This window comes from Artibeus jamaicensis, unplaced genomic scaffold (genome assembly GCF_021234435.1).
Source record: "Artibeus jamaicensis isolate MK-2021 breed Jamaican fruit bat unplaced genomic scaffold, CSHL_Jam_final contig_482, whole genome shotgun sequence".
NCBI lineage: Eukaryota > Metazoa > Chordata > Mammalia > Chiroptera > Phyllostomidae > Artibeus > Artibeus jamaicensis.
Genome location: NW_026521857.1, coordinates 13228956 through 13244038, shown reverse-complemented (window position 1 = coordinate 13244038; position 15083 = coordinate 13228956). Strand labels below are relative to the sequence as shown.

The 15083-nt window shown below is 36.9% G+C and overlaps 1 protein-coding gene and 1 pseudogene across 2 annotated transcripts in view; both read left to right on the top strand.

Annotated features, from left to right (window-relative positions):
- The window catches only part of ABCD3 (ATP binding cassette subfamily D member 3), a 125239-nt gene that overhangs the window by 64022 nt on the left and 46134 nt on the right, over positions 1 to 15083 (top strand). The window contains exon 2 of one of the 2 annotated variants that reach the window (XM_037137179.2): positions 13560 to 13692. The exons of the other annotated variant lie outside the window; for it this stretch is intronic. The gene's annotated coding sequence lies outside the window, so the exon portion shown is untranslated. The remainder of the gene's footprint in view (positions 1 to 13559; positions 13693 to 15083) is intronic. 2 annotated transcript variants of the gene reach the window in all.
- LOC128627877 (keratin, type I cytoskeletal 18-like) lies at positions 25 to 8956 on the top strand (annotated as a pseudogene).

Below are 15083 nucleotides of genomic sequence, written 5' to 3'. Positions count from 1 at the left end.
ACCGTAATGGCATAATTAATAAAATATATTAAAAAAAAAATCTCGGCCCTGGCTGGTGTAGCTCAGCGGATTGAGTGCGGGCCTATGAACCACACAATCACGGTTCGATTCCCAGTCAGGGCACATGTCTGGGTTGCAGGCCGGTCCCCTGCAGGCCAGTTCCCAGCAGGGGACGCACGAAAGGCAACCAAACATTGATGTTTCTCTCCCTCTCTCCTTCTCTTCCCCTCTAAAGAAATTTTTTTAAAAATCTCAAAAAAATTAAATATTTTTGCATTATCAAAATAAGCACACACTGAAAAATTTGAATACTAGAAAAAAGAACGGACAAAACACCTGTGTTGTTACCTGTATTGTGATTATTGTCATATTTCATTCTAAGATGCCCTTTTTCACATTTAAATATATCTTTTTTCACATTTCAGCTTCTCTGCAATTAGGATGTAATTTACAGCTAATGCATTTTAGCTCTGATTAATATGGCATTAGCATATTGTTGCATTTCCTTTTTACAAGGCATGTTTTAAGCTTGCTTTTAAAAATACTGTATGACAATTTACATCAGTCTTCTCACTTCAAGATTCAATGTTATTGTCATGCTTCAGTACCTCTTGAAGGTGAACTGAAGTTCCTAGAAGGAAAGAAATTGAGGTAGAATCAGATTTTTCCTCATTCCAGAGCAAGGATTGGAGGAAGTAGATTGGCCTGGGAATCAATGAACCACTCAAAGAAAGGAACCCAAAGATCATGCTGTAACTCAGAAAACATTGAGTGTCCTTCTGTGTGTCATATGATGGGTTTTCAAAGGTTTAGTGTAGAGATGAATAAGAACTATTCTCAAGAACTGTGGGGTATAATACCTCAGTTCAACATTTAGTGCTAGGTACTGAGGACACAGTGATGAATGAGATAGGTCTCTTTCCTAGATGGATTGTATAGTGGGAGAAGATGGAACTGTTTAATGCTAGTTTTGTATTGGACTCTTGGGAAGATTAAAACTTAAACCATTTTTTGTTTTTTTGTTTTTTTTGCTGTTGAGAAACTCACAGACTATTGAAAGAAAGACTCCTATCGTTTAACATTTCACACCAAATTTCTGGTTTAAAACTGGTAATATTTTATTTACAATATTGTTTTCCATTGACTTATCAGTATAGTTTTCTTGCATCAAGAAACTAGATTTAAGGTGTTTTCAACTATAGTATTTAATTTACTTCCCCTCCAATAATGTTCAAGATCTTTGTTGCTTAGTAACGGAGTGGGGTCGTGGTGGGGGAAACAAATATAGGACAGAAAGAATGCATGGTATGATTTCATGTTTTACACAAATATCAAATCCTTTCCAATTTCACAGTTGATGGGTTAATATATTTCTGTATGTGTTCTATTACTGGTTCAGCAAAATAGCTACTTTTTTTCCCTCCACTGGAGAAAATATCAATGTGGGAGGAAACATAATATTTATCCATTACCTTCTGTTGAATGTTTGTTCTATGTCAGTAGGTGGGGCATTGAGATACCAAATTGAATGAACATTGTTTCCAACTCACGTTTGTGGAAATACATAGAAAATGTGTGCAACTCAGTATGACTAGATCTGTATGGTAGGAACAAAAATCTGTGTGAGGGAGTACTGAATTAGGAATGTTTAATTCTTCAGGTAACAACCTGAAGGTTGTTACCTGAAGAATTTTCACATTTGCACTTGTCCTTAAGATAGATATAGGTATCTATATCTATATTTATATCTATAGCGTTGTGGTACGGGACAAAGGGCATTCTAGGTAGGGAAATCAGCATGAACAAAGATGTGGAGTTGCAGGGGTTATGATTTGAGAAGGGACTGCAAGGACAGGAAGCTGGAGACAATACTGTTTATTGAGCACTTTTTCTTTTTTAGGCATTGTTCTACATAGTTTACATTTATTCCTGAAAACAGTTTTTGAGATAGTTGTTTTATAATCTTTATTTTACCAGTGAGGAATCAGAAAGATAAAAATGGTACCCAATTCTAAGCCTTCTTGAATTTGAAATAGCCATGTAGAAGGTAAAAGACAGAATAAAGCATTTTAATCAAATCCTTCAGATAGATTTACATTCAAAAGAACGGTCAAGAATTATTCAGGGGTTAAAAAAGTCTTATGTTAAATTCAGCGTGAAGTTAATTGTTAAAATTTTATTGTAGTAAATTAATATTAAAATATATAGTCATGGTGTCAATACTCTTAGATTTTTTAAACCTTTTTATTGTATATTATACCACAAATACAGACAACTAAATAAAGCTTAAATAATTTAATGATTTTTTTAACTTGTCTTTTTTGAAAGTTTCAATGTACTTTATTTCTTCAGTCACGCCATGTGTGCTAATGGGTACACAGTGCTTTCACTTGTTTTTTTATGTTTCAAATGTATTTTAATGACTTTTCTTTTAACAAAACAAATACCCTTGTAACTACCGCTCAGGTCAAGAAATCTTTGCCATTCACTTTAGAAGCCTTCCACATGCTTCTTCCTGATCCTAGCCCCTTCCTCCCCCCAGTAGTAACTGTCATCCTGACTTCTAGAGTAATTGCATCTTTTTAGTTTTTGTAATTTTATCACCCAAATGTGCATTCTTAAACACTAATTTAGTTGTACCTGTGTTTTTGTTTTAAATCTCAATCTTCATGTCCCATTGCCATCTCTTCCCTCCTCTACCCTGTTTTACATTTTATTTGTTGAAGCAAATAGGTATTTTGACCTGTACAGATTCCATAATCTGGATTATGCTATTTGCATAATTTTCTTTGTTCTTTGTATTACCTGTAAATTGATATCTGGATCTACAAGCTTCATCAAGTTCAGATTTTGTTTTTGGGTTTTGGACAAGAATGCTTTCCAGGTGTTGATGTGGTTTGATTTCCATCAAGAGATGGATAGTGTCTGGTTGTTTGTCTTTTTGTGATTTTAGCAGCCACTGATGTTTGATGCCTACATCAGTGAATTTATTAGAGATTACAGAATGGAGATATTTGAATGCTGTGCTTTCTTTATTTATAAGGTTGAGTCCATAAAAAAACTTTTCATCTACTATTTGGTTACCCAGTGATACAATTCATTTAGCAAAGGAAGGGGAGACATTTGCTTCTTTACTAGTTTTTAAAATAATGCATTAGGCCCTGGATGCTCTGGTTCAATTAGTTGGGTGTCATCCCCAAAGCGAAAGGTTGCTTCCTGGTCAGGACATATGCCTAGGTTGCAGATTTGGTCCTGGTCCGCTGCACAGGAGAGGGGAATGATTAGCGTTTCTTCTCTCTTTCTCTTCCTTCCCCTCCCTCTAAAGAAAAATAAATAAATAAATATTAAAAAATAATATATTAGTTCCTCTGGTAATGACCAGTAAGTTCTTCATAAGTATCATTATGAACCAAGTAAATAAGTATTTAATAACTACTATTTTATAGCTTCATTGGAGGAACCCTATTTTATGCATGCAGTGACTCTTATAAATAAAATATGAGAAGTGCCTTAGTTATCACTCTTGCATTGGTATTCCAAAAAATTTTAGAACCAGCATGTTGAGATTTTTATGAGGGTTGCTTCTAATCTGTGGATCAATTTCTAATATTATTTATATTGCCCTCTTTTTAAACTTTGATCAATCTTGCCATGAGTTTATAAAATGTAGTTGTTTTTTTTTAAAAATCCAGCTTTTAGACCTTCAACCTGAGTCTCAGCTTCTCACCTTCCTCCCTGAATAACATGTGCTTCAGCATATGCTCCAGCTTCTCCACAAGCTACTGGACCCTGGGCTCTGTAGTCACCTAGCTACTGGGACTGTCTGGCCAGCAGCATGGCCAGTGTCTGTGCAGGCTCCGGGGGCTTGGGCTCCTGGATCTCAGTGTCCCGCTCCACCAGAGTGTGGGGCAGCTGGGTACCTGGGGGCCTGGCTGTGGGGCTGGCCAGGGGGCTGGTAGGCATAAGGGGCATCCAGAGGAAGGAGGAGACTCTGCAATGCCTGAATAGACTAAGCCACCCGGCCTCCCACCTAGAGAGAGTGAGAAGCCTGGAGGCTGATAATCGGAGACTCAAGATCAAAATCTGGGAATACTTAGAGAAGAAGGGACCCCAGGTCAGAGACTGGGGGCATTATTTCAAGACCATCGAGGACGCGAGGGCTCAGATCTTAACAAATTATGTGGACAATGTCCACATCATTCTGCAGATTGACAGTGCTTGTCTTGCTGCTGATGACTTCAGAGTCAAGTATGAGACAGAGCTGGCCATGCGCCAGTCTGTGGAGAATGACATCAGTGGACTCCAAAAGGTAATTGATGACACCAATATCACTTGGCTGCAGCTGGAGACAGAGATTGAGGCTCTCAAGGAGGAGCTGCTCTTCATGAAGAAGGACCACGAGGAGGAAGTAAATGGTCTACAAAACCAGATTGCCAGTTCTGGGTTGACCATGAAGTTGGATGCCTCCACATCTCAGGACCTAGGCAAAATCAGGGCAGACACCTGGGTCCAGTATGACAGGCTGACTCGGAAGAACCGAGAGGAGCTGGACAAGTACTAGTCCCATCATGTTGAAGAGAGCACCACAGTGGTCACCTCGCAGATTGCTGAGATAGGCGCTGCTGAGACAACACTCGTGGTGCTGAGATATACGGTCTAGTTGTTGGAGATGGAGCTGGACTCAATGAGGAATCTGAAGGTCAGTTTGGAGAACAGCCTGAGGGAGGTGGAGGTGTGCTACACCATGCGAATGGAAGAACTTAATGGGATCCTGCTGCACCTGGGGAGTCAGAGCTGGCCCAGACCCAGGCACGGGGCAGCACCAGGCCCAGGAGTATGAGGCCCTGCTGAACATCAAGGTCAAGCTGGAGGCTGAGATTGCTGCCTACTGCAGCCTACTGGAAGAAGTGGGGGGACTTCAATCTTGTTGATGCCTTGGACGAGAGCCCCTCCTTGTAAACCATCTAAAAGACCATGACTTGCGGGATTGTGGACGGCAGAGTGATGTCTGAGGTCCAAGACACCAAAGTTTTGAGGCATTAAAGGCAGCAGAAGTGGGGCATCCCTTAGCAGGGCAGAAGGCTAATAGAAAGTTCATTGAAAGATTTTTTAAAAATCCAGCTTTTAGTTTTTCTTTACCTCTATTGAGTGTATGTTTTTTATTATTTGCTTTTATCTCTATTCTTTTATTCTTTAGACTTCATTTAATTTTGTTGTTTTTCTAATGTTCTGTAATTACAGATTTTCAGCCTTCTTTTCTCATGTATGAATTACAGGTTTTAATGTTCTCTGTAGGCACTTCTTTAGTTACATTTCTTGGTTGTTTTGGTATGTAAACCATATCATTTTACAAACATAACATTTGATATAAATATCATTCATTCCAATATATATTTTGATTTCTTTGATCCATGGCTTTTCACAGTATATCTCTTTATGTCAGTTATTTATAGTTGTGTAACAAACTACCCATACAACTATTATCCTCCTTAATTCTATGGATGGCTGGGCCGTTTCTCTGCTGGTTTTGTCTGGGTTTGTTTATGAGGCGCATTTAGCGAGAGAATTGGCTACACTGGAAGGTTCCTATCTGGTGGTTGGTGCTGGCTGGTGACTGGGGTTCCTCGGTTCTTATCTACATGACTTTTTACCATCCAGCAGGCTAGACCAGTCCCTCACATGGCAGTCTCAGGCCATCATTCTAAGAGGCAAAGGGTAAAGCAGAAACCCTTTCACTACATTCAGTTGAATTAGAACAAGTCACAAGCCTGGCCCAGATTCAAGAATGGGAAAATAGATTCCTCTTTTTTAGGAGCAGCACAAACAATTTGTCTCTGTATTTAATCTAACAATTTCCAAAAGTTGGGAAATTTTTCTTGTACTATTTTCTTTTTGTTGTTGTTATGGAGTCTAGTTTGCTAGAGTTGATTATGGTCTGGACATTTTATTTAAAATTGCTTGTAGGGATGATTTTGAGGCTTATAGTAAATATACTTTCTGTTTAAGAGGAAGGTTTTTATTAAGGTGCCTGGAAGCCATATCAGCCGTATCAGAAACTACTTAAACCAAGTTCCCAAAGAGCATGTTCTCACATTTTTAGTATAGCATCTTAATTAACCGATACAAGACTCACATTTCAGATTTCATATCAGTCTGTTGCCTCTTGCATGCCCCCAGCGGGAGACCCTGCCTGCAGTCCAGGCATGTACCCTGACTGGGATTTGAACCAGCCCTTTAAGAGGGGGCTCCTGAGAATCCTGAAGTTTCTTCTGCCACCCCACCCCCACTGGTTTTTACAGTTAGAAGTTATGGGGACTTACCTTCCTGGTGCTGGAATCCTGGGCTGGGTGGTCTGTTTTGGGGCTGGGATCCCTCCTGATTTTTATCCACCACTTGTGGGTGTGGGACTGCCATTCTGTCTCCATGCCTCTCCGTGCCTCTGCCTCCTCCCCTCCTGCCTCTCTGTGTGAATGTGACCTCTTTAATTCCTTGATTATTGGACTTCCATCCATCTTGATTTTCTGACAGTTCTGGGTGATATTTGTTTTATAGTCTATTGGTAATTTTTGCCATAATTATGCAAGGAGGCAAGCTGTATTTACCTACGTCTCCATCTTGACTGGAAGTTAGAAGTTTTCTAAGACCTCTTCTACCCTTATATAGTTCTTTAAGTCTCTGCTTCTCTTCTTTCATATTCATATTCAGTTAGTTCCCAGCTCTTACCTATTTCCTCATTCTGTCATTTCTAGCAGTTCTGAGTCTTTATTTTATTTTATTTTATTTTATTTTATTTATTTATTTTTAGAGGGGAAGGGAAGGGAAGGAGAGAGGGAGAGAAACATCAACGTACGGTTGCCTCTCTTGTGCCCCCTGCCAGGAACTGGCCTGCAACCCAGGCATGTGCCCTGACCGGGAAGCGAACCGCAATCCTCTGGTTTGCAGACTCACGCTCAATCCACTGAGCTATGCCAGCCAGGGCCAATTCTGAGTCTTTTCATTCTCATAGCTGCCAGTGTTTCTGTGCAAGTCTTCATCATCTCTGGACCCAGATTGACGTGGATTGTGTGATCTCCAGGCCAACTTTGTCAAAACCGTGATACCAGTTGTGACCTATGCCCTAATGACTCCCCAAATCTCTATCTCTATCTTTTTTCCAGAGCTCCTGACTTAAATATCTGTTTTTAAAAGTAAGATATCTGTATCTGGATCTACTGAAATAATTTTAAACTGGACATGTCTTTGTCTGAATTTACCTGTCTACTCCAAATCTTTTTTTACAACTTCTTATACCGAACATGGGCCTTGACTTAGTGAAGGTGTTGTTAAGGCCTAGAGATAATGGATCTAACAATGCATTTATTGTATAGGGTCCTGAATTAGAATTTTCCAATTTTGTCTCTTCATTGTAGTAGTAAATTATAAATAAATTAGTAGGAACACATTCTGAGTCATCTAAATGACTACCATACTATTGAAGATGTTTGCGCCTATATTTACATATGAAATTTTGCTAAGTGATCATCAAAAAAGCTGTATGTATGGTAAACAAATCTACTGCATTAGAACTTGCATTAGGCTGAAGTGTAGCAATGTAAAACTAAGAAAATCATCTTCAGCTTTTGTACTTATACTGAATTATTTTGCCATTAATTTTTTTTTGTTGCGACAATCTAGGTTAAAGATGTTTTAATAGAATTTGTAAGAAACTGAAATCTTGTAAGGAAGCTTTGGTTTGAAATCATGACAGTGACATAGAACTACAGTAAAGTACCCTTTTAATTGTCACAGAGTAGTAAAAGAATAGAATGTACGTGTAGATTATGAGTTCAGGCCAAGAGAAGGCCTTGTAAGAAGTCATAGCACACTGAACACAGTACTTCATGGAAGCTTGAAGAGTGAAAATTGATGGGAGGGCTGACTGATCATGTAGCCCTTTGGGAGTGTGTGAATGTTTATACTTCTGTATGTGTGGTCAGGTGTATGTATGTAATATGTATGTGTATATGTGTCAAGCATAAAAGTAAGTACTTAGTTTTGTGAGCTGTTGCATTGCATAGATCCCCATTTGTCTATAAATATCGACTTTTAACATTTATTAGCAGTAAGTGCTGTCAGTTTTCATTGAATATTTTAATTTTTAGGATTTTGTTTTGGGATATATTAATAAATTTATCCTCAACATTAATAAAGCAGTGACTTAAGACCAGTTTATTGTTTATAAAAAATGAAGATTATAAAAAAATCTTGGACATCAGCTGCAACATGCAATACATAATTCTTTCTTTTACCCTAGCATCAGTGATTAGTTGTAGCAGTGTTATCTCATGTATCTCTTTAAATGAACGTTGATTCCATTTTTATTGGCTTTATAATTTTTGCTTGTTTTTAAATGATAAATTTTATTTTATGATATAGAAGAGCTGTAAACAAAAGTTAATATAGTCTTAGTTTTATGCTTATATTGGGTTGGCCAAAAAGGCCATTACGTGTTTTCTTTATAGTGGCTGTAGTAGTACTTACTTGTCTTTATCTTCATTAAAAGAGTTTTGTTAGATTGTATTGTGACAGCTGTCATATCAGTGTCATTTTAAAGAAAACTTATCAAAATTGGTGAATTTTTGTGTAGCCATTTTAATAGTGAAGGTGGAAGACAATATACAGAATTTTTAGTGTTTATGCTTTATTATTTCAAGAAAGGTAAAAACTCAACTGAAATATAAAAAACAATTTGTGCAGTGTATGGAGAAGGTGCTGTGCTGTGACTGATTGAACATGTGAAAAGTGGTTTGTGAAGTTTCTTGGTACTGTTGACATTTGGCAAATTAATTCTTTGCTGTGGGGCTGTCTTATGCATTGGAAGATGTTTAGCAGCACCCCTGGCCTCTGCCCACTAGAAGCCAATGGTGGAAGATAGCTGGTATACTCAAAATAACCAAATCAATAAAGTTATTGGTGAAACTAAATAAATGTCTTTTATTTTACAGAAAAAACTATATGGACTTTTTGGCCAATTCAGTACATATTTAAGAAAGCACCAATTTAATTTAAGGTAATGCTAGGGTCTGTAGGAATTTTTTTCCTTTAGAAGAGGTCCATGTATTACCCTGAGTCTGGGAAACACTGCCTAGAAAAATAAACTGAGAAAAGCATTGGGCTTAGAGTTACTGTGTGTGTGATTAACTAAATTTTGATTCAAGTTTTCAGAATTTTGTTCTTTTTTAAGTTAGTCTGAAAACTCTAAAAAATTCTGTATTTCAATCCTTGGCAATTTCTTTTAGTTTCTCTCTACCCATCTGTAGGGGAAGTTCTTGCTTATGAATTTTACATGTTTTGTTGGTATTATTAAGGAACAGTAAACCCCATCTCCTTCTCCCTCATGCTTCCAACAATAAACAACAAACAGCACACAATTTTATTAGGTTTTTAGGAAAAAGCGTCTCCTAAGATTTGGTTAAAATGTGTTTTACAGCTTTATCGAAGCACTATTAAGGTACAATAAACTGCTTGTATTTAAAATGTACAACTTGAATTTTGATATGTAAACACCTGTGTAACCATCACTGTAATTAAAATAACAAATATTTCCATCACCCCAGAGATCCCTCATGCCCCTTTGTAGTCAGTCCCCTCCCTGCCACCAGCTGGAGCAACCACTGATCTGCTTTCCATAACTACAGGTTAGTTTGGGCTGCTCTAGATTTCTATATGAGAGGAATTATACTCTATATACTTTTTGCCTGGCTGCTTTCAGTCAGCATAATGATTTTGAGATTCATCCATGTTGTGCATAGCAATAGTTAGATTTTAACCCATTTCCCTTTTGCCCAGAGAATACTCACCGGTGGCCCTTGAGGCTGCAGCCTTTACCCCAAGATAATTTGTGGATTGCAGTCCTAATCCATGAAATATCTTGCTTTTATTATTATTTTTGCATAACTCCAGTATATCCATAGTCTTTGGAGACAAATCTTTGCCCAGGATTACTAAGAATTTCTCCTGGAAACTTCAGTTTTCTGGTATTTAGGTCTGTGTTGCGTTTCAGATTGATTTTTGTATATGGCGAGTAGTAAGGTTTAGGTTTTTTTGTTTGTTTGTTTATGGATATTTAGTTGACCACTAACATTTGTTAAAAAGATTATCCTTTCCACATTGAATTGCCTTGGCACCTTGTCCTAAATCAATTGGTCATACGGATGTGGGCCTGCTTCTGGACTTTTCTGTCTCTTTGATCTATATTTATACTTCAGTATCAAAGTCTTTATTACTACAGCTGTATAATAAGCCTTAAAATCAGGTACAATTCCTGCAGCTTTGTTCTTCTTTTTCAAAATTTATTGGTATTCTAGGTCCTTTGCATCCACATACGGATTTTAGAATCAGCTTGTCACTCTCTACAAAAAAACAAAACAAAAAACAAACAAAAAACCTAATAGACTATTGATTAGGATTGCATTAAATTTCTAAATAAATTTGGGGAGAATTGACATATTAACAATATTGCGTCTTCTGGTCCATGAGCTGTATCTATATCTTTAATTTTTCTGCAGTGTGTTTTAGTTTTCAGCATGCACATCTTGCATATCTTTTTTCCTCCAAATTTATCCTTAAATATTTAATATCTTTTGTGTTTTTGTAAAGGCTGTGTTTAAAACTTCAGTTTGCAATTTTCTTTTCTCATATGTAGAAACACAATATTTATATGTAGATGTTATATCCTAGAAGCTGATTGAATTCACTTAGCTTTTTTTTTTTTTGCAGACTCCTTAGGATTTTCTGTGTAGATGTTTATAAAGTCTGCAATAAAGATAGTTTTACTTCTTCCTTTCATTTTTGTGTGCCTTTTTTTCCCTTTTACTTACTTGATTGCACTCTGTGTGTCCTCCAGTAACAATATTGGATAGAGGTGTTGAGAGATGGTATCTTTGTCATGTTCCAGATCTTACAATCTCAGTCTTTAAATTAGTGGTATGGCAGTGATAGGTTTTTCTTGGTGTTATTAAACAGATTGAGGAAGTTTCTTTTCATTCCTAATTTGATGAGAGTTTTTATGATAAATAGGTGCTAGATTTTTGTCAAAGGCTTTTTGTGTATCTATTGATATGATTGTATTTTTTCTTTTTTAGGCTGTTAATATGATGAATTACCTTGATTTTTTTCAAATGTTAACCTGACCTTCCATATCTTGGATAAAAACCCTTCTATACATTTTATAAATAGTTGGTTATTGTTTTTTTCTTTTCTTTTTTTGTAATGTCTTTGCCAAAGAAAAATGAGAAGTTCTTACAAGGCAGTTCTTGCCACATACCAAAGTACAGAGGTTACCTGGAGGCAAGCAAGCACTTGCATGATTGAGTTGTGAACTGAACTCCTGCCACTATGGAACATCACTTTTACTCGAAAGAATGACTGAATAACTGGTTATTCAGCCTTGAATATTGCAGACATTTTCTGCAAGACTTCAAGCAAAAACAGTTGGCAGTGTTTGTTGCTAATGTTACAATTTAAGTTTTCAGTTGAAAGTTAAAATTTGGAACTCTCTACTGCTGTGAGCTTGATAGCTTCCCAGTGCTTAAGACTTTTCTGGTGAGATTGGTGGCATTATTAACAAATATAATTTTATGAAATATTGTATAATAAAATGTATTACATTAGGAAGGTGTACTACATAACTCACTGAACCATATTTCCAACCGACCAATGCATGATGTTACCAAATTTTATATGGGTACAAGATCCATTGAAAGTGTAACATAGACCAATGGATGTAACTGTATCAGGGTACAAAAGTTCATTGATACGGTTTCAGACTGCATTGAAACATTTTAGTGTCACAGAAAAATATCTGCAATTATTAAAATACTCCTGTTTACAATACCTACTTGTATTTCAATAGCTAGAAGGAATGCAGAATCAGATATGAGAATCCATTCATCTTCTCTTAAGCCAGACATTAATGAGATTTGCCAATGTAGCATATAAAACAATGCTACTTTTCTTATCTAGTTGTTCTGCTTAGAAAAAATATAGCTATTTTTATAAAAATTATTTAATGTATCAGTTGTCTGTTTTCTTTAAATGAGCAAATAAATACTTTTAAAAATACTGAGGTTGAATATCCATAGATATAATACAAATAAATAAAAGCTTTTTGGAATCTTGAGATCACGGGGTTTAGAAGATGCTGATCTAGAATAGTGCCTAGCATATAGTAAGCAATTAGTAAACATCCGAATGCTTCTTGACCACATCACATTTATAATTTACCTATCTTTTCAAGAGCACATGTATTCGATGTATATCTTTTTTTTTAAATAACTTTATTTATTTATTTATTAGATTTTTATTTATGTATCTTTAGAAGGGAAGGGAAGGAGAGAGGGAGAGAAATATCAATGTATGGTTACCCCTCATGCGTCTCCTGCTGGGAACTGGCCTGCAACCCAGGCATGTGCCTGACTGGGAATCAAACCACGATCCTTTGGTTCGCAGGCCCATTTTCAATCCACTGAGCTACACCAGCTAGGTGATTATATCTTTTCTATGTACCTTTCTTTCATACTTTAGCAACCAGGTTTTCCATATCTTGACTTGGTACTGTGATTCTCTTTTCCTTGCCTTTTCTCAGGCAGGACCGTTTGGCAGTGAAAATATCAATTCAGGGACTGCCATTATATTTTGGAAAATCTGGTGATTTACTGAACAAGAAGAAAATAGATTAGCAGCTCCTGACTGAACATACATTGCATTTGGTATAGACTGATTATATAAATGGTCATGTTTTACATAGCCACAAAATTAGATTTTAAAATTGTTTCAGTTATACCACGAAATATAGCTAGGCAACTGATACTTAGTGATTGTTACAGATATTGCAACCTTGTCATTAATATGCATATCAATAATACATTTCAAATATGTTGAATACCTTTATTTTAATCTATTTAGCTAAAAAATTGATCTTTTTGGTAGCCTTTTTGGTAGCAAGACATAAATGTAGAAGATGTGTTTGTTTTGTAGAGTCTTTTTAATTTTATAGTATAAAAATCAAGGAAGGTAATTGAATTTTTGTTAGACTTGAATCTGCCTGGCAGTAGATCATGTTTCTGCATTTAAATTAACTTCTCTCTAGTCTTTAGCATGACATTTCAAGTGAAAAAAAATATATAACCCATTCAATGGGATTCTAGTATACTGCTCTAATTCACCCTAGGCAATTTCTGTATATTTGTATAACAAGTATTTTCAAAATTGAGACCATCTGTGGAAAACATTTAAAGAATTCCTTAAAAAGAGGGTTTTAGAAAGCCTTATAAAAGGGGGTTTATAATTAACTGGGCATGTGTGAGCATATACATATATGAAAGGCATTTTCTGAAACAGTTTTGCAATCTCATAAAAATTTAAAAACAGATAATCCTGTAATACAAATAAGATTGGAAACAATAATAAACCTAAGCACTTTTTAAAGTAAGAGCATCTACTCTTATTGTAGTTAAATTTGGCTTTCTGGCCTTGTTCAGTGACCTAGTATCTTATTACTGAAAATGTTTATTCTACAGATTCTTGGAGCTCAACTAGATGTTGAACAAAGAGAGCCGAGTAATATATGACCCCTCTATTAGGCACGGAGATATGCTACCCCGACTCCCCTTCAAAGAAGGTCTAGTCCCAGCCGTGAGGAGTGCAGACCAGGTAACCCCTTCTGCCCACACTTTAGGATCTGCCTTAGCTGCAGAGCTACCTTCCTAAGGTCATGACCTCCCTGGAGCAGCATGCATTTATATACTGAGCAAGGAAGACACAATAAAGACCTGACCATTTTGGCCAATCACAGAGCACTCTGATAGACAGTACTTGGTGTGTGACAGCTTCCCATCTGGCTGGGTGAAATTTTGTTGGGCCTGCATCACAGTTTAAATTCTGCCCACACTTGCTTTTATTACCTTCCTTTCACAGGTGTTGATGCCCAGTAAACATATAGTGCTCCACATACTACTTTATACTTAGGAGAAGCCAACCTGCAATAGCTCTTAATCTCAGGAACTGATTTAGTGGGAGGAAATTTTTTTTTAATTAATTTTTTTATTGATTATGCTGTTACAGTTGTTCTATTCCCCCCTTCATTCCCCTCCACCCTATCCCCCGTCCCCACCATTAACCCCCCCTTTAGTTTATGACCATGTGTCTCAAGTTCTTTAGATTCTATATTTCCCATACTATTCTTGCCCCCCCATCTATTTTCTATCTACTGTCTATGCTACTTATTTTCTGTACCTTCTCCCCGCTTCTCCTCCTCCCACTCCCCTGTTGCTAACCCTCCATGAGATCTTCATTTCTATGTTTCTGCTCCTGATCTAGCTGTCCTCTTAGTTTGCTTTTGTTTTAGGTGTGGTTGTTAATAACTGTGAGTTTGTTGTCCTTTCACTGTTCATGTTTCTTTAACTTCTTTTTCTTAGGTAAGTCCCTTTAACATTTCATATAATAAGGGCTTGGTGATGATGAACTCCTTGAATTTGATCTTCTCTGAGAAGCACTTTATCTGTCCTTCCATTCTAAATGAAAGTTTTGCTGGATAGAGCAATCTTGGTTGTAGGTCTTTGGATTTCATGACTTGGAATACCTCTTTCCAGTCCCTTCTTGCCTGTAAGATCTCTTTTGAGAAATCCGCTGACAGTCTGATGGGGACTCCTTTGTAGGTGACTGTCCCCTTAGCTCTTGCTGCTTCTAGGATTCTCTCCTTCATTTTAATCTTGGCTAATGTAATGATGATGTGCTTTGGTGTGTTTCTTCTTGGGTCCAACTTCTTTGGGACCCTCTGAGCTTCTTGGATTTCCTGGAAGTCTATTTCCTTTGCCAGATTGGGGAAATTCTCCTTTATTATTTGTTCAAATAAGTTTTCCACTGGTGGCTGTTCCTTTCCCCCTTCTGGTACCCCTATTATTCGGATGTTGGAGTGTTTAAAGATGTCCTGGAGGTTCCTAAGACTCTCTTCATTTTTTTGAATTCTTGCTTCTTGACTCTTTTCTGTTTGGCCATTATATGCTTTCTTCTGGTCCACTCCATTGATTTGAGTCCCAGTTTCC